Source organism: Lissotriton helveticus, chromosome 4_1 (assembly GCF_964261635.1).
Source record: "Lissotriton helveticus chromosome 4_1, aLisHel1.1, whole genome shotgun sequence".
Classification (NCBI taxonomy): Eukaryota; Metazoa; Chordata; class Amphibia; order Caudata; family Salamandridae; genus Lissotriton; species Lissotriton helveticus.
The window spans coordinates 1,093,453,323-1,093,473,695 of NC_136063.1; the positions used below are offsets into that span (position 1 = coordinate 1,093,453,323).

General features: G+C 43.0%; 1 protein-coding gene across 1 annotated transcript in view; it reads right to left on the reverse strand.

Annotated features, from left to right (window-relative positions):
- Positions 1–20,373, reverse strand: part of GABBR2 (gamma-aminobutyric acid type B receptor subunit 2) — a 1,581,022-nt gene that overhangs the window by 435,396 nt on the left and 1,125,253 nt on the right. The window lies entirely within an intron of this gene.

Below are 20,373 nucleotides of genomic sequence, written 5' to 3' on the forward strand. Positions count from 1 at the left end.
AGTAGTAAAGTTAGGACTCCTAACTTTACTACTCCTAAACTGAGAAAAATCCTAACTTTAAGACTTTCAGTATTCACAGAAGGCATTTACGAGTCCTAATGTTAGGAGTCCTAACTTTACTACTCCTAAACTGAGAAAAATCCTAACTTTAAGACTTTCGGTATTCACAGAAGGCATTTAGGGGTCCTAAAGTTAGGACTCCTAACTTTACTACTCCTAAACTGAGAAAAATCCTAACTTGTACCATGCCAGGGGATTTTTACGTTCCACTGTCATTCCCTATGTTTTTCAATGTGCCTTGATACACAACAGGTAGCTTCCTACTGCCGGGTTCGGTACCAATGGCTTTACGCTTGCCGAACTCCAAGCAGAGCAGTTTACGACCGCCGCAGGTGGAGGAGACACATGCCTGCATCGTAATACTATGTTGATTAGTTTGCAGCCTTGGAGGTCTGATTTGGTCCGTGGCAACTGCGGTCGGGCGGTCAATCAATCGGTTATCAGAATGAGGGCCATAGTGTTGAATATGCAACAAAGTGCCACTTTGAATATGAAGTAAAAAAATTATTAGCTCTAACCTATGTCCCCATAACTGAAGTTGCAAATCGCTATGCTCGTTTAATTGAAAGCCCCTACTATCAAGCCAAGGAAAATTAACAAAATCTTCTACTTGAGAATACCTCAATAAGAAGACTACACAGATCTGGACACAGACGCCAACACAATTCCACATTCTATGGAGAAGGATGTACAACAGCACCCTAGCCAAACAAGCAAAAAACAACAAAGCAGTGGAATGATGGCATAATGCTTTCCAAACCATAATTAAGTAGTCAATCCACCATACATAAACTAATAGAAGCTTTTCAAAAAGAAAAATCTACCAAGAACTGTGAAGCTGATTATGAGGCTGGCAGTCATAGGATCGCCAGACTCGCAGTGGCCCTTCCGCTGCTTTACGACTCCAAAAGTTGTTGCGACGGAGGACCACCGGCTGCGCCAGGAGACTGTAGCTGCCTGGCGGTGGCTCAGGTGCGCCACAATGTAAGATGATCAGTGGGACTGGCTCAGTCCCGCTGAGCATATTACGAGTCCTACAACCTCCAGCCACTTCATGGCTGGAGCCATGCCATGAAAAGGCTGGTGGAACAGGGCCACCATGCCCCCCGCCATTGGGATACATTCAGGGGGCCCAGCATGTGCCCCTCTCTATGCATTCTACCGAAGTTCCAGCACTGCATGGAAATCACAGTCCATGCCTTGCTGGAAATGTTTTGCTGTTCTCATTGCGGTGCCTGTTTTCCAGGCACCACTCCAGGCACCACTATGAAAAAGGAGAAGGACCATCTGCCGTACACGAGCTCAACTCTTAATACAGTGCGCGGTCCTTTCGTAGCTTTGGTGCAGCTATGTTGGTGGAGAGCCCGCGCAACTGTGCCAAAGTAAAAACCAGGCGCTAAGACAGTACAAATTTGTAACACAACTGTGCTCTAAACTAACTAAATAAACTAAAACAATGTATGGACATTTACAATTCAAAGCTAGACTGTATCCAAAAACTAAGGGCCTTCTTACCAAGTCATGTTGTGCGGAAGTGTTTCTGTGGTCTTGTCGGGGTCAGTCAGTCCGTCCAATATCACGTCGGACGGGGTCGCTCCGACCGCATTATTATAATGTGCTACCATACATGGCTTAGCGACCAATGCGATTCTTCTGACAGGAAAATCCAACCGCAGAGGTTGCGGAAAGTTCAATGGAGTAGATAAGGGTACGGTCTGGCCCTGGGACCGCCTACCCTATTATGATGCGTATTTCCGAAGCACAGTCTGTGTTGGTCCAACCACCACATTAGACCTGGCAGAGAAGGAGGGTTTTAAGGCTGAAAATCGCCACAACACTTACTCGATGACCAGCAAAATCTAAACCATTGTGGACGACTCCGGCAGTAAGTGACACACCTGCCCCTACACATTGAAGTGACCACAAAGCGAAGGTGCAGTAATGTGAAAGTGTCTTGTAGCATGTTGAGCATGGGGGATGAGGGAATGTCAGCATTGAGTAGCCACAGTGTGAACTGGAAACACAAGGACAGATCCAACATAAATGTAGGAATAGAAATGGCCATAGACACATTGATATATGTACAGAAATATGTAGGGATGAGCTCCCCACTGCTCTATGTTGCCACATGTTATTGCAAAATAACATCAATGCACACCTAAAAGTATGTGCTAGAAACCCATACACTGGCACACAACATCCTCCCTGAACCCAATACACTCATCACCACTGCTGGGAGCAATGAGTGAGGGTCTAGCTGATCTTCTAAACTGCTCCTTGAAGGAGGGTGTCGCAATGCAGTGTCACACTAAAAAGGTATACCATGAGATGTACCACATGAGGGGTCTTGAAGGTGCATTGGAAGAGCAAGCACTGACAAATGCATATTAGCCTTTGAATAGTTATTAGATTTGATAGTGCCTACTATTGCCATAATGGCAATTGTATGCAGGAAAAGCTACCATCCAAACTCCATTGAGTGGAGCAACATCTTGAAAAGCCAGAAAGCAGACTTTGCAGCTGCATCACCTACCAGTGCCCCTGAACAAAAGCTGAGATATCTTTTACACAATAAGCACAATCTCCTACTGTTTTCATTGAGCCAACTACAAATCCCTATGCATTGAAGTCACATTTGTGTCACCAAATTGAATTGTTAATAACAGTTTTGTCAATGTTAAACACTCAGGCATCTTAGTTACAATGTAAGGTGTGCATGAAAGGGAGCTCTAATTTAAGGGGGGTCCTGGAAGCCAACGGGCAGGGCACAGTCTGATTTTTACCTCACTCTCCATGTGGACAGGACATTGAGAATTAATCTCAACTGGGACTAATGGGTATTGGCACAAAGTGGCATCCACTTGCGTCAAATCTGTCATTGGAAGTACTTAACAAGATCCACTGAAGGAACAGCAATTGGCCAATATCTTTTAAGTCAAATTTAGCAGTTTGCACATTGCTCTTTGTAGATGTGTGGCTAAAGTAAATATAATGTATGTAGCGCCAAAACGCTTCCAAGTGTATTGACAAGAAGATTCACTTTGTACATCTCAAGTACATATGCAACATACATCTCATTGAGTTTTGTCTGTTGACACACATGCACAATGGACTTAGAAATCTACCTAAACTAAGAAATCTACCTAAACTATGAATGCATACAATATGTAATACAAGGTTTGGCCCTTTACCCCACACACCTACACAAACCACACAACAATCCAATAGACTTACCTACTCTCTGAACCATATCCTATCATTGTCATAATAACAGAACTGTACCCACACATCACAAATTAGATGTGAAGGACAGTTAACAGCAAGAGCTATGTTAGGACACAGGAATACCAAAACAAAACAAAAAATACTTTATTCAGCCTCTATAGTGAATTGAACAAATTAATGGCCAATGGCCAGTCCAAATGTATATGTTGTGGGCCAGCACAGTGTTGCCCCTCCAAACTTGTCTTCAATAATACTGCAAATATATACCTCCCCCGAAAGGGGCATCTAGTGGGCAGGCCAGGTACCAAAAGAAAAAAACTAGGGTGGCTGGGTTGGTCCTTGGAGGGCTGGGCTCAGGATTGAGGGGGTCGGCTAGGTCAGAGGGACGACAGGATGTAGTGGGGGGGCTGGGTTTCAACATTTTTGGGATATTATATCCCTGAAGGATAGTAAAGGGAATAGGGAGGGGGGGGTCTTTTTTCCTTTAGTTTTCTTCTCTGTGGAAGTACTGGGGTAGGATGGGGAAGATGATCTTCTGGGTTTAGGAGGGAGTGAGGCGCATGCGGAAGGGGAGCTTTTCTCTTCTGGGGTTCTTGCTGTTTAGCTTGGGTCTCAGTAGAGGGATGGGTAGGTGTTTTGGGGGTTGATGTGACAGGGGTGGCAGGGTCTTGTTTTTAGGTTTGGGATGGGGTTGGTCAGTTTGGGACAAGAAGAGATCAAGGGCAATGAAGTGGAGTTTTAGGTCCAAGTGGGTACGAATAGAGGCCAGGGTGGGGGTGTGGAGGCAGAGGGTTGTGAATTGTAGGGCATGTCTGTGTGTGCTGATGAGGTTTCTGTAGTGGCTCTATGTGATGGTGTACTGTCTGCTTGTTTGTCTGTCTGAGCCATGTGATGCAGTGGGTGTTGTGTCTGCCTGCATGTCAGTGGATGGGGAAGTGGGGTTGTCTTGTGTCTCCTGACTATGTGTGTGTATGTCTTTGGCCTTTTGTCTGTGTGTTTCCATGCTGTGTGTGGATGTTGAGGTGGGTGCGTGGTCAGGTTTGCATTTGTTTTGGTCAGGTATGGGAATAGGGACTGTAGGTGGGAAAGGAGTGGAAAGATGGATTTGGGTTAGGGCTGCCGTGAGTGTGGAGGCTAGAGCCTCAATGGATCTCTGAAGGGAAGACATGTCAGAGCAAATACCCTCCAGGAAAGATACCATCTGGGTCTGCTGATTGGTATAACCAGGAGGACATTCACGCAGCTGTCTGACTCACAGAGATCTGCCTCAGGAGGTCAATGGCCTCAGTGTAACAGAGGAGACAGAGGCAGGGGGTGAGGTGAGGTGCCTGGTGCAAAGGAGACTCCTCCCCTTGTAGGCGATCAGCCATGGACAGCTGGCTGGTGAGCAGCTGTGAGGGTGGAGATTGTAGAGAGGTGGTGGACTCAGATGGCATGGACGCAGGTCCAAGGGGATTCCACCAACACCTGGGAGGCCTCACTGGAACTGGACTCTGAGGAAGATGATACAGCTGTCATGTCGGTCAGCTCCTCTGTGGCGCTCCCATCACCCTCTGTGCCACTGGTTCCCTCTTGTTAATTGGCAGCGCAAGAACCACTGTGGCAAGCTGCTTCTCCAACATTCATGGCACTGTCTTGTTCTCTGCCCTAGTCTGATGCTGTAAAACAGATTTTTTTAAACAAATGTTAAGATATTGATACATAGGTGTACGTATCACAAAATATTTAAACAGGGGTCCTGGGGAAAATATTTAAAGACCAAACAGTATTCTGTCCCCAAACTGATCCTTACATAACAAACAGGAAACTATTGGTCTAGAAGAAATAAACTTAGACAACAACAGACTCAACTAATTAGGTCAAAGGAGTCCCTTTAAAGAGGACGGAATCCCATCAACCACCGAGGTGGCATGCTTCATCATTTGGGATCTCCACTTAGCTGCAAATCCTAGTGCAGCCAAGGGCTACAACCTTCTCTTTAGTGGAAGGGAGCTCACAGATGTTTTAATCAATGGCCTAAGATGGAATCCACTATGATCCCAATATGATGAGACTGAATTCTACTTTAGAGGGGTGATGTTGATTGCATTGCATGTAAATAAATGTGTGTAAAAGAGTGAAATTTAAAATTGACTTCCAGGATACTGAACAATTTTAATAAACGCTATCCTAGTGTCAAAACCAAAACAGTGCGTATACAGTTTAAAAGAATAACTGTAAGAAGTCCACAAGGTTGACAGGTCTACATGATTCAGCCTACGGATCCTCTGATCCAGGTTTTCATCAGGACCTAAGAAATGGAATTGCTACTGCAATATGGTGTGCTTAATGTGAAAAAATGAATACAAAGTCTTAAAAGAAAGAGGTTGGTTCAATACAACCTACGATCACCTGTGAATCATGAATATGGTTGAATATCACAGGAGTATTGGACCCATTCCTAAAAAGCAAAACATACATGTTTTACTATATAGTCCAAAGACCAAACAAAAGTGTGTTGTTGCCAAAGAAAAACATCATCTTGGAAATACTATTGTGATGTTGTGGATACTCTGGGGATGTATCATAATCCCATAGATGTATATACTGCATAAAGATATTAGAAAAAGTTGTCACACTTACCCGTCTTTGTGCGGGAGGGCCCCTCACCTCACCTGGCATCCGCTCAGGGAATGAGGCACCGCTCTGTATTACAGGTAAAAACATAAAGACCACAATCAGAGTCCAAGCCCTCTGAACAGTGGCTACCTATCATATTTAAAAACTATCACGCAAAACTCAGACCATTAGCGAGATCCAGGAGCCCCTGACTATCTAATGGTAAAGTGTATTGATGTGCCTGATCGGGCACCCACGAGTTGTTCAGTTACGTAACTAAATCAAGCTGTTAATCAACAAACCAGTACTAACTGACATTCACAATTGTTGAATAAACGTGAATGCACGGGATGGGAGACACTCTATATGTTAAAATGTCCCAAACATACTGTTGCAGCTCCCTTGGAATATCTTTAAAAATGGCTCTGCCATGTTCGCATGCATCTTATCAAAAAAAGGGGGGGCTTTAGCTAATAATAAAAGCAGTCAGAGGGACAATTACTGCTTGGAAAACCGCTTCAGGAGAACAGACATCAGACCAAAATGTTTCTTAAATTATTAGATCTTGACGAAAGTGAAGAGCCTACTCATGATCACATTCATTCAGTCTCTTTAAATGAGAAAAGCTTGTAAAGGAGACCCAAACATATCACTCCTTACCTGTCCGTCTGTACCCCTGACTGGACTGAGCTGGAGGGGGAGGTAACCAGACGGACAAGCATTCCCGTTTAAATACCGAACATTGACCTCCTTCATTGACCAGCGCTAATGCCGGATCTGCATCACCTGCATTCCGGGCGCCGGAAAATGACGTCATCACGCCTCCGCCGCGGCGCTCACGTGCGGTGTCAATATACTAATGGAGTGCGCGCCGCTAGTAGTCGCACACAGAAATGAAATACAATATAGACCTCCTTAATGCGGCAGTATTATGCCAGTGTCATACCTTCACGTTACACCAAATCTCTCCTCTATGATGATAGTAAAGAGTGGAGAGGAAATAGAGGACAAAGAAACACAGAGCACAGAATCAAAGGGCTCCCATGAAGCCAGAATTGTACAAGTGATCAGACAATCCTGTCTCAAGATCTCTACAGTGTCACCCATGGTATATCATCGTTTAGCCCCTAAATGTCGCTCTTAACCTTAAAAATCCATCTTTGTTCCTTGATAAACAAGAACCTGGAGATCCCAAATGATGAAACATGCCACCTTGGTGGGTGATGGGATTCCGTCCTCTTTAAAGGGACTCCTTTGACCTAATTAGTTGAGTCTGTTGTTCTCCAAGTTTTTTTTTCCAGACCAATAGTTTCTAGTTTATTATGTAAGTAATAACAACTCTACCCAGATAGGCCAACATTGCAATTTGTGCTTGGATGACAACATTTGTTTATATAATCAATATATAATCAATAGCACATGACTGAAAGCTACAGGACCTGTGCACACACGCACATAATGGTGGCAGGAACATAGTCTGATGCAACGTCATGTTTCTCCTTCTCAATATCTTAACCATATCTATCTACCAGCTGATGTTTTGTCTCTCACTCCTGATGCCCTTGTAATACACCATACTTACTGCATGTGATTCAAGGAAGAATATACCTTCTCTCTATTAAGACCTGGAAAGACACTGCAGGCTTTACATACAGCATATCGTGCGCTATCCCTAATCCAGAGCTTGTGGAACAGCAGGTCCCCTGCTTCAGTTAACATACTTTGATAAGTCACCATCAAGTTGTAGGAGTCATGGAATAGGCTATTTCACACTGATCACATTACATTTGCACATCTGTCCACTAACAGATGAAGCAGTTCTAAGTGTCACATGTGTAACTCATCTAAAATCACCTATAGAATATAGACATAGCAAGACAAACATGTAAGCCCACAAATATAGCGTCATGTCAGCAGAATGCAATTATCAAATTTACTGAATGCAGATTGCAACATTTTTAACAGTTTGGCATGTAAACACAACTTATCTCACTGCCAATAACAATGTCTGCATATTACTTAAGGGATATGTGGCATACTATATCAACAGGTCAGGTAAAATCATTGTGTGCCCACAGTAGTAGTGAAAACATTTAACTTGATACCTTTTGACAACACTACTTATTATTGTGTAAATCCTGCTGATGTCCACATCTCGCAAAGATAAGTCAGCCCTTCTCGCCCTGATAAATATCATTCACATATTGCCCAGCTTAGATGCTGTTGTGTTCTTCACCTATCTGTCCTTCTCAGATTTCGGTTAAGCCAAATTTCCAGATTTCCCATTTATAGTGCTAATCGATGGATTTATTTGTCTAAAATATAAATGCTCCTTGTAACACCCATCAATACCAATGGGAAAGTTTCACATCCATGTACTTAGCCCCCGGTTACCAGGTTATACCTACTTTGTTAGACACTCACAGATATATGTTGTCACCTACACATGGTCAGCAATATGAAATCAGGTTAAAATCAGATAGGATCTTTTCTGTCACTCATTTGAGGTAAGTGCCAGTATGACATGTGAAATCAGCACACATAAGTTTCACACAGATCAATCACTACTTACCAAGGCCTGCAATTACACATTGCCTGCGCTACCTGGATGTATTGCATGGCATGTCACAGTCACGTTCTCAAGCGTAAAAAAACCCAAAATCGTTGTTGTCTCAATACAGAAACAATGGTATTTGGGATGAACTATGTTGAGCATTACCAAATAAGTAAAGGGTATTTTCTTGCACATTGTGTTGTTAAATGCCCATTATACAATGGGATAGCACTACGGGCAATACACAGTATATTTTAGCTTTACATGTCCCAGATTCAAGGACGAGTCCTACTACTATTGTTGCATATGCTACATTTTACACATTACATGGCCCTCGAGTGTCTCAAAACCTAAAAGGTATAACACTGGCTGCAATACATGAACATGCATGGTATTGTATGAAATTCATCAAGGCACATACTCACCCCCTCCTTGCTGCTGTCTGGCTCTCAACTGCCCATCTTGGTTGGGATAGGCCACCATCAGGATGCAACGCATAAGGCAGGTCAGGGTGCAGCACTCATCCTCCTGCCTGGAGGTGACAGGCCCAGCTGGATTTCAGCAATCTTCTTGGCCCTGCCTCTCAAGTGGCCACTGCGCCAACATATGAACCCCAGGGACTGCACCTTACGGGCCAATGTCCTTCACAGGAAAACCTTCTGAGGGGTGTTGATCTGTAAGAATACACATGCCAGATGTACATATCGAGCTACTTTGTCACGTAGGTCATGAACAGCTAGATTAACCAATATACAAGTTAGCAGACTAGAATTTTCAACTCTGCACCTGTTGTTAAACATGAAACATTTACATATTTAATAATACATTTACAGTTCCCATTGACACCACATTCTAACCTGACTTTTCCCTGAGTGACTATGCAACAGCTGTCAGTACACTGTGGATGGAAGAACACCACAGGTGGTATGAAATCTCATAACTGCTAACCTCGGCACACCTATGTCTTCTGCGGAAGGGAATAGTAGCATTTTGGGCCTGGACATTAACCTAACTAGTATGGTCATTTACCAGTGATTAAACTGTGTCAATAAAACGTTGATCAACATGAGCTACACATGCCCTGAATGAACATTATGAACCATACACCTGCCACCTTCCTACATCTGACATGACCATTGTTGAGCACTGTGATTTACTATGTGAGGGCTTGTGACAAGGCTGACGTAACTCTGATATTGCATCATGTGTGTGGAGTTGTTGTTGTGACGGTATACAATAACAGCATAACTACATATGCAAATGACATTGAACATTCACCATTAGAGTTTGATAAGCTATGACTCCACAAGCAAATGTATTTAGAAATGACAGAAAACAATTCATCATTGGTAAAACTGATGTGTACATGCCTAACTAATACACCATATGAACCTTGTGGTCAATGATGAGCTATTCATATGAAAACAGTGATATAAAGTCCAGAACAGTACTGACACATATACAGCAGTGAACGTGTCTATAACATTTACAAACAATTGGCAATAGATGTCAATCTGTCTCTCATTAAAAGAATCTGACCTATGTGCATGGTTAGCTGGCATTTAAAATATTCTGTCAGAATTGTTCTCACCTGCTTCTCTGGCGTGCAATCAGCTGCTTGTACAGGGGAAGTACCGTGTCTACCAGCATTTTCAGATCCACAGGTATGAAAGCAGGGGCCCTGATCCCTGTACAGTGAGACATTGTAGCTCCCAGCAGAGAGATGAGGAGGTCTGTAAGAGTGCAGTTTCTGAAGGCAAGTGAAGGCACAAGTGATATGTATGGCAAAATACAAGACTTATGTCTAGACCGCACAGGCACTCTTCTGTGCAGGTGGCCAAAGGGATAGTTCAGCGTCGTTCACATTTTCCGAAGTCATCCAATGGCTCTAATTGCTGCTTGACACTATGCCTACTGCACTGTTAAAAAAAATAGCCTGCAGTCCGCAAGTAAGCTTGTTACATTAGTAATGGAAGTTTCCTGCATCGGTCTTCACTGTAGGCAGACACAATCAGTGAGCCTCAACTGTCACAAGTTACAGTTTATGGCTGTGTCCGCCTCGGTTCTGAACCACCTACTGCGACTCTTGAATAATGGTTGGGTTGGTGCAAATCAATTTTTACTATACCATGCCTGGATGCACTATATCGTGTGTTAAAGGAGCATCTAAATCAAACGCCTACACTCCCATAATGAAGTCACCTTGAGAGGACCATGAAACACCTGTTGGCAGGCTAAACCAACATGAAAGCACACACTACATTTTCTGAATTTCCAGTTTCTCTCAGGCAGTATGTGGCCCAAGTCCATTAACAGGTGTATATACACCAAATAACGTGTTGAAAGGCACTCTCACCCAGTGTGCCATCTTTGTGATATCCGGGTGGTAAGGGGATGTGTGTCTGATGATGTACAGAATCCTACATTCCCAGAGGACTAATACACTCAAAATTCAAGCATCATGCTGATGCATTGCAAATAAATGGAACATTGTAAGTGGTGTTTGTGTACTATACTCAAGTGTACTACTGTATATTAAGAAAGATGTGCATTGTCAGCGGATTGTGTATGTCATTGTATGTGCAATGTAGACATGACAACATGATAGTGTCCACCATGTAACATTTGTCTGCATGAAGTGCTGAGTGAAACTCAAGACATATGTGGTGTACAGGATGCTATGCATAACAAGATCCTACTGTGTTGACACCAAAATGTGCTCAGTCATTAAAAATACATAGGTCATGTGTTCTTGGCTTGTGAGATTTAGACTAAATCCTGCTTGATTTTGCCTAAAAAAAATCTGTCACTAGTGATATGAGTCTAGTATACTTTAATTCATGTGTTACTAAACATTTGAGACATATTCAGAAATGACATGTATGCTGCGGTATGTTTAGAATCTTTTTTTCTGTGAAATCTGGTTTTTACTGACATGGACTGTCATGTGTGGTTACTTGGTCTTTGTTTAAGTACATGTTGCTGGGGACATTGTGATCCAACATCTATTGTGCATACACTCCACACATAGGTAGTGAGGAGGAGCCAGAAGACAGCCTCCAGTCTACAGGCCATTTCGTGACCTCGAAACCATGGAAGAGAGAGATGTGATCCACAAATACTGTCTCACTGAGGCGACAAAAAATGATTGGTGCCAGTAGTTGGCATCTTCATTGCATCCACATCGCAACTATCCAACATCACTGACACCCAAAGATAAGGGTTCGTTCCATTATACAGTGGCAATATCTGGTGGAATGTCCCAACCTATGTTCAGCAATGTACTTTGGGATGTAGTGCAGGTATTGACCAGACACATGGAAAGCTACATCAAGATTTCCAAACCAGGGGATTTTGCCAATATGAAAGCTGATTTCTATGGGCTTGGGCAAATCCCACATCATTGGAGCAATCAAATTGGCACATATGGCTTTGATTCCACCACTGGCCAATGGGCAAGTATATTGGTACAGAAAGCACTTCCACTCAAGGTACAGGTGGTGTGTTTGTCTGATATGTGCATTTCCCACGTATGTGCCAGATTTCCAGGATCAGCCCATGACTAATGCATTCTACGGAACAGCATCATACCCCATTTGATGACTTAACTACTTCCAGAACAGGCCTTGCTTGTTGGTAAGGTTTTTAATGAAGGTTGTCGTGAGTGGTTTTATGTGTCAATTTGGTAAATGTTTGCTTAAACAGTGAACTCATGTCTATTTTCCATTTAGGAGACAGACTTAGCGTACCCCAACCAGCCATGGTTACTAACACCATTGCGGATTCCAGTCACCCCAGGAAAAGTCTGTGTCAATGAGGCTCATGGGGGGACAAGGTGGATATTTGAGCTGGCTTTTAACCTCCTGAAGGTAAGATTCCTCTGTCTCGATACAGCTGAAGGAGCCCTACAATATTCACCTGGAAAGGTGTATCAGATCACAGATGCCTGCTGCATGCTCCACAACCTGGTAATAAGAAAAAAAACATCCATCTAATTGAAGATGAAGGAGACCAGCCGGTGCCACGGGCTGAGGATCCAGGATTGGGCAATTATGACAGTCGTGAGGAGGAAGGAGTTGACTTGCGACAAAAGCTTATCAGCAACTTCTTTTCATGACTGTAAGTATGCACTGAGATATATTTCCAATTCTACAGTGCTTGTTGTTGTGTAGCTGTGTGGATAATGTGTATATACACATCAGAGTGTTGGATTAGTGTGCTAATGTTTGTGCAAGACAGGTTTTGGTTATTGTTATAGTTACATGCACACTGTGCAATTCATGCCTAATTAGTTTATCAGTAACATTGTTCTGGCTGAAGTTTCAGTTTGCTCTTACTTGTGAGACATTATTTATCCTTGCTAATGCTATTTCATTTTGTTGTTTCAGTTTACTTTGCCATGTCATCAATTGAGGGGAGTCTCTGAGTTGTGCCATCACAGGCATAAAATGCTGTGTCTGAGTCCAACTTGGTCATGGAGCGATCTGGTACTAGGTATTGCAGAAAAATACAATTTGTGTTTCATATTAAAATTTGCATTGTCTGATGTAGCTCCTCCTCAATTGTTGTTGTGTTGATTGAACATGTCAAAATCGGTTAGTGGCACAGATTTTTAAGTAGCATGTCAACTTGTAATGATTGTTTATACAATTGACTATCTGTGAATAGCTACCGTGGACTAAAGTTTGCATGATACACTGAATGTGTATATCTATCTTGTGGTGCCAAGTTTGGTTGACTTTGTGGGACTTTAATTTACATGTACTTGTTGACCTAGGTTGATTACACTTTCATCAGAGGGATCACATGATAATTACAACAATTTGACTTGTACTGATGTGTAAAGTGTTTTTATTTAACAAACATGGTGAATAGGTGATGACACTCTATATGGATCAGAACCAAAAGACAATTAGTGAAGTTGACAGTGTTGTTAGTTGATACTCAGCAGATCATAGCCACAGTTGTCAGAGGCCAAATTCCCACAGTGTACTTCCATCTGATGTGGAACATATGGTATAAATAGCCAACAAAGTGAACGGTCAGCACACAAAGAAGGGTCTCAGGTGTACCCTTTTTTACTGGCTGGGGTTGCGCATTGCCATCTGAGCCTCCCTTATCTTTCTTTGGCTGACCCTCCCCACATCGGGGCGGGACCACAACTGCAGGCTCCTGAGGAATCTTCGCCTGGCTCAGCGTCCCTCCCTGTGGTTTGCGCAGGTTTTTAGAGCACAGATGGAGTCGTCCCACAGGGAGGGGTACTTAGGTGTGTAAATGCCTGGTGGAGGGTGGTACTGATCTCCCTCAGCACCCCTATGACCTCATCCATTTGGTCATTGAAACAGTTTCTGGTCTTAGGACGCTTGTTCAATGTTCAGGAGGTGTTGAGAAACCTGGCCCATTGCTCCCTGGAACCCCTCATAGGCACCCAGTACCTAGGAGAGGTTGGCCTGGGCATCTGTGGCACCAGCTGTTTGTCGACGTGGATCCACACGTCCCCTCTAACCACCCCTACCCCCACGGGCTGGCATGGTTTGTGCCTGCACAGTTGAACATGATCCTCCTTCCTCATTGACTGGGGCTGTGTTTGTCAAATTCAGAGTGCACTGTTTTGCCGTGTTGATGTTGTTGCCTGAGTTTGATAGTGTGTCTGTTGGGGTCAGATGTGTGTTGGTAGATGAGGTGGGAGATGTTGCAGTTGACCCTGCTGGACATAATGGTGCCATCTGTCAAGCCAAACCTCATGGGCCAAAGTTCCCCCTCCTCGTTCAAAGGTACAGGAGAGTCTTCAGGGTTCATTCAGGGTTGAAGTCTCAGGTTGGCTGGTTTCTTCATTCAGCATGGAGGTGTTTCCAGATTGCCCTGTTGGTATAGATATGACACAGTCAATTATGTGATTATACATTGTACCTCAACTGGTACACATTAAGAAAATGCCTGGATTCCAAAACAGTTTTAGATGGATGATTCGGCACCTATCCCCATGATGTTTGCCTTTATTTGGCATAAACAATACAACTTTGTCATGATGTGGATTATGGTCCTTCTCCACCTCTGTGCTGATATGGTCATGTTCTCAAATTTTACTGTAACATGTCTACTGACATTGACTTGCACCTGACACTCTGTTGATGACACTTGAGGATTAATGAGCTCTACATCTAAATAATTTGCATGACATACATACTCATCAATTAGAAATGTTAGTTCCTGTTATTCCTGTATGCTGTGCATAGTCTTCATAGCACCAGGCACATTGAAGTGACAGCCTAGCCATCAGCCTAAGTAGGCAAGCATGTATGTGCAAAGCATTGTGTATACACAGCTCAGTGATTTTTACTTCACACTCCATAGTAAGATGTGAGGTAAATGGTTTTGTAAGCTTGTGTTAGAAGACCTGCTGGGATTTCTGGTAAGTGCAGTGAGTACTCCTCCCACCCTGCCCACCTGGGCCTATAGCTTCCTGCCAGTGAGGGAGAGTCTAGTAGCAAGATGGTTGACACACGTGCCGGTAGTCTGGAATACATGGCCTGATGGTAGTTGTGGTCTTTTCAAACACTACCGCCAACCACTTGACCTATAGCTTCCTGCGGGTGAGGGGGTTGTAGTAGCAAGAAGGCTGACACAGGTGCCTGTAATTTGGAGTACAAGGCCTGATGGGATTTATGGTCAGTGCAGTGATTCCTCCTCCCACCCAGCCCCCTGGGCCTATAGCGTCCTGCCAGTGAGAATGAGTGTAATAGCAAGATGGCTGACACAGATGCCTGTTGTTCTTAAGTGGAGTCTGAGTGGCTGATGGTAGGTGTAGTCCTTCTCTTTTGGGAAATCTAATTACTTGATTAAGTGGTTGGAATGACATACCTGGTAACTACTTACTCTAGTTATGGGCCATGTTTTGGGATGTGGACTGATGTTGATTTTGCTGTCATGCTGACTTAATGGGTATACACTTACAGACTACAGGTAGACATTTGAAAATGTCATTGTTTGGTAAGTTTTGATCTTCAGTGCATGTATACAGGTTGTTAGCATTAGTTACACATCTCCAATCCTTTGGCTATTACTTTCTTTAACAAAAACATTTTTACCTCACCTGTACGATTAGACTGATGAATGCTAAGGTGTCATGAATAACTTGTGCCAAATATTGAGTTGTAACTTACCGGACTCCTTTTCTTCAGTGATTCCAAACAAGCTCTCCGGCAGCAGGATGGCATGGACCTTCCCCTCCAAGGCAGGAAAGTGCATGGGTAGCATGGGCAGGCCACCACCAGTCTGTTGTGTGGCAAGGCGTTTTTTGATGGCAAAGGCATTGACCCTCGCCTTGACATCGCACCACCTTTTTCTGATATCCTCCATTGTGTGCAAGGCTACTGTGTTCACCTTGTTGTCAATCCTGCCACTCATCAGGGTTTTCAGGGTGATGGAAGTCTATTGTACTTGGGTCCCGAAGAACTGTGGTTCAACTCTGAGGATGTCATCCACAAGCACTGTCAAATCCTCATCAGAATAACGTGGCTGTTTCTTTTTGGACATAGTGAATTAGTGAGTGTGTGTGTGTGAATGTGAGTGTGAAATTGAAGGGGTGTACAAGAAAGCAAAAAACAATAAATTGTGTTATGTGCAGTGAGTGATGCTATTGTAGTGTGTGAATGTGTGAAATGCTGGCTGCAGTGTAACAGGTAACAGCAATGGGCTACATCAGACTTTGCAGGATTGAGATAGCAGAGGATTGTGGTCTGGTAAGGATTGGTAGGTGTGTCTACTCTTTAAATTGACATCTGCTGAGTAGTTTTGTGAAAGCATACTATGGTCGGTGCTGTGTTAGTTAGCGTGAATTTCTCAGATTTACACCTGGCTTGTGGCACACAAGCCGGGATGACACCGCAACCACGTCAGATGCATCATAATCGGCTCAGTGGTACAACGATTAATTTGCAGTTTCAGAATCTAGATTTTACAGATTTTCCAACTGATGTGGTTGTGTCTGAGTCAATTCCGACCAACTTGGTTGCGTCAGAGTCGTTTCCGACCAACGCAGTCGGAAAATTGATTGGTATACATCATAATACGGCAGTCAGAGAAATCGCGGATTAGTCAGTCAGAATCTCTCCACAGCAACATCAGTCAGATGGTCATTGAACCAAACATCGTAATAAGGCTCGTAGTATATTTCCTCATCTCGAAAACGCTTTCCTTAATTTTTCTAAATAGTTTGTCAGAGTTGGACACACAGACCAAGCATCAATGAAGCTTGCAAGTTACCCAGTTTTGCACAGGGAGGGAGGAAAGAGCTGGGAACAACTCACTTGAAGTCAAGCTGTGATTTACAAGTTCACTCTACTCCCCAATGCACCTTTCCCTGATGAGTGTGTAATAAGGGTTGTCAATATTTGCAGTTCACTGGTCATTCCGAGAACTGCAAACTTGTGTTAGTTAGACATCACGTCAGTTTCCTACACAATATATTAACAAGACGCTTTTCACAACAGTCTCTTTCGACTTTTTCAGTGATCCTAGCATTGTGCAGTAACAGTGCAAATGGAAAGCATTGTAAAATGAGCTGCCTATTAATGTTATACGCACTAGAACCCTTGTGGCTCTGGGGCAGACTCTGTACAGGAACTACGTCATATCTGGAGAGGGGTTAGGATGTGATTAATTTTGAGTATGAGATAATGCACAGTGTGTGTGTGAGTGTACACTGAGGAATAAAGAAGCATGTGACTGGAGAAGCATGTGGAGAAGTGTGGCTCAATGGTTAGAGCAGGCAGACCTTGATGCAGAGCTCTGGCCAGGGACCAGGGTTCGATTCCCGCCTCGGCGGGTCTCCGGCTCATTAATTCCCCTGACTGGATATTCTCGCCTCAGTGCCTGTTCTGATCATGGGTCCCATGCTGCAACTCTGGGCAATAGCTTGCTTAGTCTCCACAATGGCTCCAAAAGCGCTGGGATGCCTGGCTGCACCTGGGGGGTGCCCAGGAGTGGACATTTCCCAGGAAAGCCAGGAAGGGTTCCTAAGCGGTATACGGACAGCGCCGGGACACCTCCGGTGGAGGTAGCTGTGCGCTTTACAAATTCCTTTATTTACATTTACTGCAGCTCCTGTGTGGCGTTTCTCTTTTGCATGCTTCTGGGCAGGGAAAGATGCTGCAAAATGCGGTCCTGCACAGATGTCTCAGCAATACATAAACATTATTTCCTTCTAGTCACACTCCCAAATGTCTAGCACAGTAAGATAATCTCTTCTTTAAAAAAAAGTATCCTTAATTAGTATGCAGTTATGCAGCAGGTTATAAGTAATGGGTCACTTTGTTCCAATCTTATTCGCTGCAACTTATTTTGATGTTGAAGCACCTACTGCAAAGTAGTGTATGTACTAGCAGCAATTACAACAGTCTCCAGCTACTAGTTTCCAATTTTGTGTAGCATTAAACACATCTGATGCCATGCTGCTGATGCAGGGCTATTGCACCAAGTGCCCTTGGACCCACTGTTTAGGCTAGGCTGCTTGCCCACGTCTTTTCCCCCACATGCTTCACACGTCTGCCATGTTTTTCAGGGGTGATGGCAACTATACTATTGTCACAAGTCTGTCTGGGTAGATTGTGAGCTTCAACATGGCTAAAGCTTTGGGGCAACATTGCAGCTACAGCATCAGACAGACTTTGCATCAATGTAACTAATTTTGTTCCATTCACTTTGGCCCCTAATAAATAAAATAACACATTTGAGTAAGTAATAAAAAGCATGATATCAACACCATTTACCCATAATTATGGTATAGAATGTCCAAATTATTTGCATTCCTACAAACACTTACGGGAATCCCAATTTGTGGGACACAGTGCTTAAGTGCATTGCGGTAGTTTATTGAATTTGTTAACAAAGAAGTATCTCTTCAAGACAGCCAATGCCTGAACATGCCATTGGACAACAAGCAAATATGAGACGCGTGCAAATACCAACATATTATTACTTGTGCCACAGTCTGATATTTAAATCAATGCTTTGTTGAGATTTCATGAGAAGTGAGTAATCTCATATCATCTATTTATAGCAACTGGTACAAGCTGTAAGAGGTAACTAGAAAAGGAAGATATTGTGGAGTTAAAGAAGTGCCAAAAGAGGTTAGGGGCCGGTATACGATCATTTCATTTTGCGACTCGCATATTGCGTTTTTTAGCAACACACAATTAGCGAGTTGCAGAATAAAATATACTAATGTAAGTGTCAGACACATTTAGTGATTCCCAATGGGGTCGCAAATGACCTACCTCCTTAATATTAATAAGGTGGGTTGCAATTTGCGACCCATTGGGCATTGCCTGCAATCACAGGAATGGTGGCCTGCTAGGATCAGCAAACCACCATGTTTGTGATTGCTTTTTCAATAAAGCATTTTTTTTCCTGAAATGCCGCCCATTTTCCTTAAAGGAAAACGGGATGGCTTTACAAAAGGAGGATGAAAAGTTTCCTTTGTCTGAGGGACTACTGCCTCCTCTTAAAAAAATTGGGCGGCCATATTCACAAAGGGGAAGGGGTCCCTTGGGACTCCTTCTTGTTTGCAAATGAGTTACGACCTCTTTCACAGAATCAGTAAAATATGAATGTTTTGCAACTGCATTCTGGTAGCAAAACATCCATACATGCCACTGCGACTCGCTATTAGGCAGGGACGCCCTTGAAACGCCCCTTCCTAATAACGACTTGCAAACCCTATTTTGCTAATCGGTAATATGTTACCGACTCGCACCATACACTTGGAACATGCTGACAGCCGTTTTAGCAGTCACAAACGTCTGAGTGTTTGTGACCGCTAAAAACGGTTGTAGATCTGGCCCTGGATGCGAAAGTAATGCAGATATCTGTATTCAAGAGAAAAGCATAGAATTCATACTGTCAATATGTGCAAATGAGTTGTACTTTTTACCAGCTTTTTTCCTAACTTTGGAAAGCGAGTGATGCGCCGTCCCATTGCAGGAGAGGAAACATCGTTTTACAACACTGCAGCAAAGATTTTTTATTCATGCAATGTTTATTTGCCCGGTAATGATTCTCTCAGTCCTTTGAGGATGTTCCACGTCAGACATGGACGTCTTCCATGAGATGTGTAATGAAGGGTGACTCCAATAAAATATGTATACAACAACAGAAACGTCAGGATGTTTTTCAGAATGGTGACTAAATATTGCCTTAATGAACTTCATTGCTTATTTGTGAATATCTCTTTTCAGTTTTTTAGCCATAAACTGATTTTAATAAGCTAGAACTGAGGTAGAAAAGTTGAATGATCAGCATAACTGGGAACAAGTGACAAATTTTGAAAACAATATTAAACCACACTTTTAACAGAGGGGTTTATAGTAGAGGTGTGGTCTAATTCATTTTCCGGTAACCCAAGCCGTTTCCTTTGCATGAAAGACAGGCAGAAAGTTGCGTTACATCCACCAAACAAAGGACACTATTCTCTGGTGTGTGGCTTCACAAGAAATTGTATATCAATATAACAATAAATAAAAACTGAAAAGCGGAAAGATAGCAGGTATAGAGACAAGAAAACAATCAAAACTTAGTCAACTTAGAACTTGTTTCGCAGTAAACATTATTGGATGTGCCAATCATGAAAAGCGCCCTACACACGTGGTTGGCATATATTTTAGGCCCTGAAGGGCCCTTATACGCAAAAAAGTAACCTTTTCGACAATTCATTTCTGTATAACCAATCTTAGCGTGCCATATCAAAATGCTGTTTTTAATTAGAAACTGTCCCAATAAAATATGATCACCTGGTGGGAAAATGATTTCCTATCTCGACCTAATCTTTCATTCTACGAACATTGAAAGTAATACTGGGTCTGATATTCTAAAAATACACACCTCATCCTGTGGATGACGTTCAAAAGTGTGATGATATAAGATTTCCAAGTACAGAT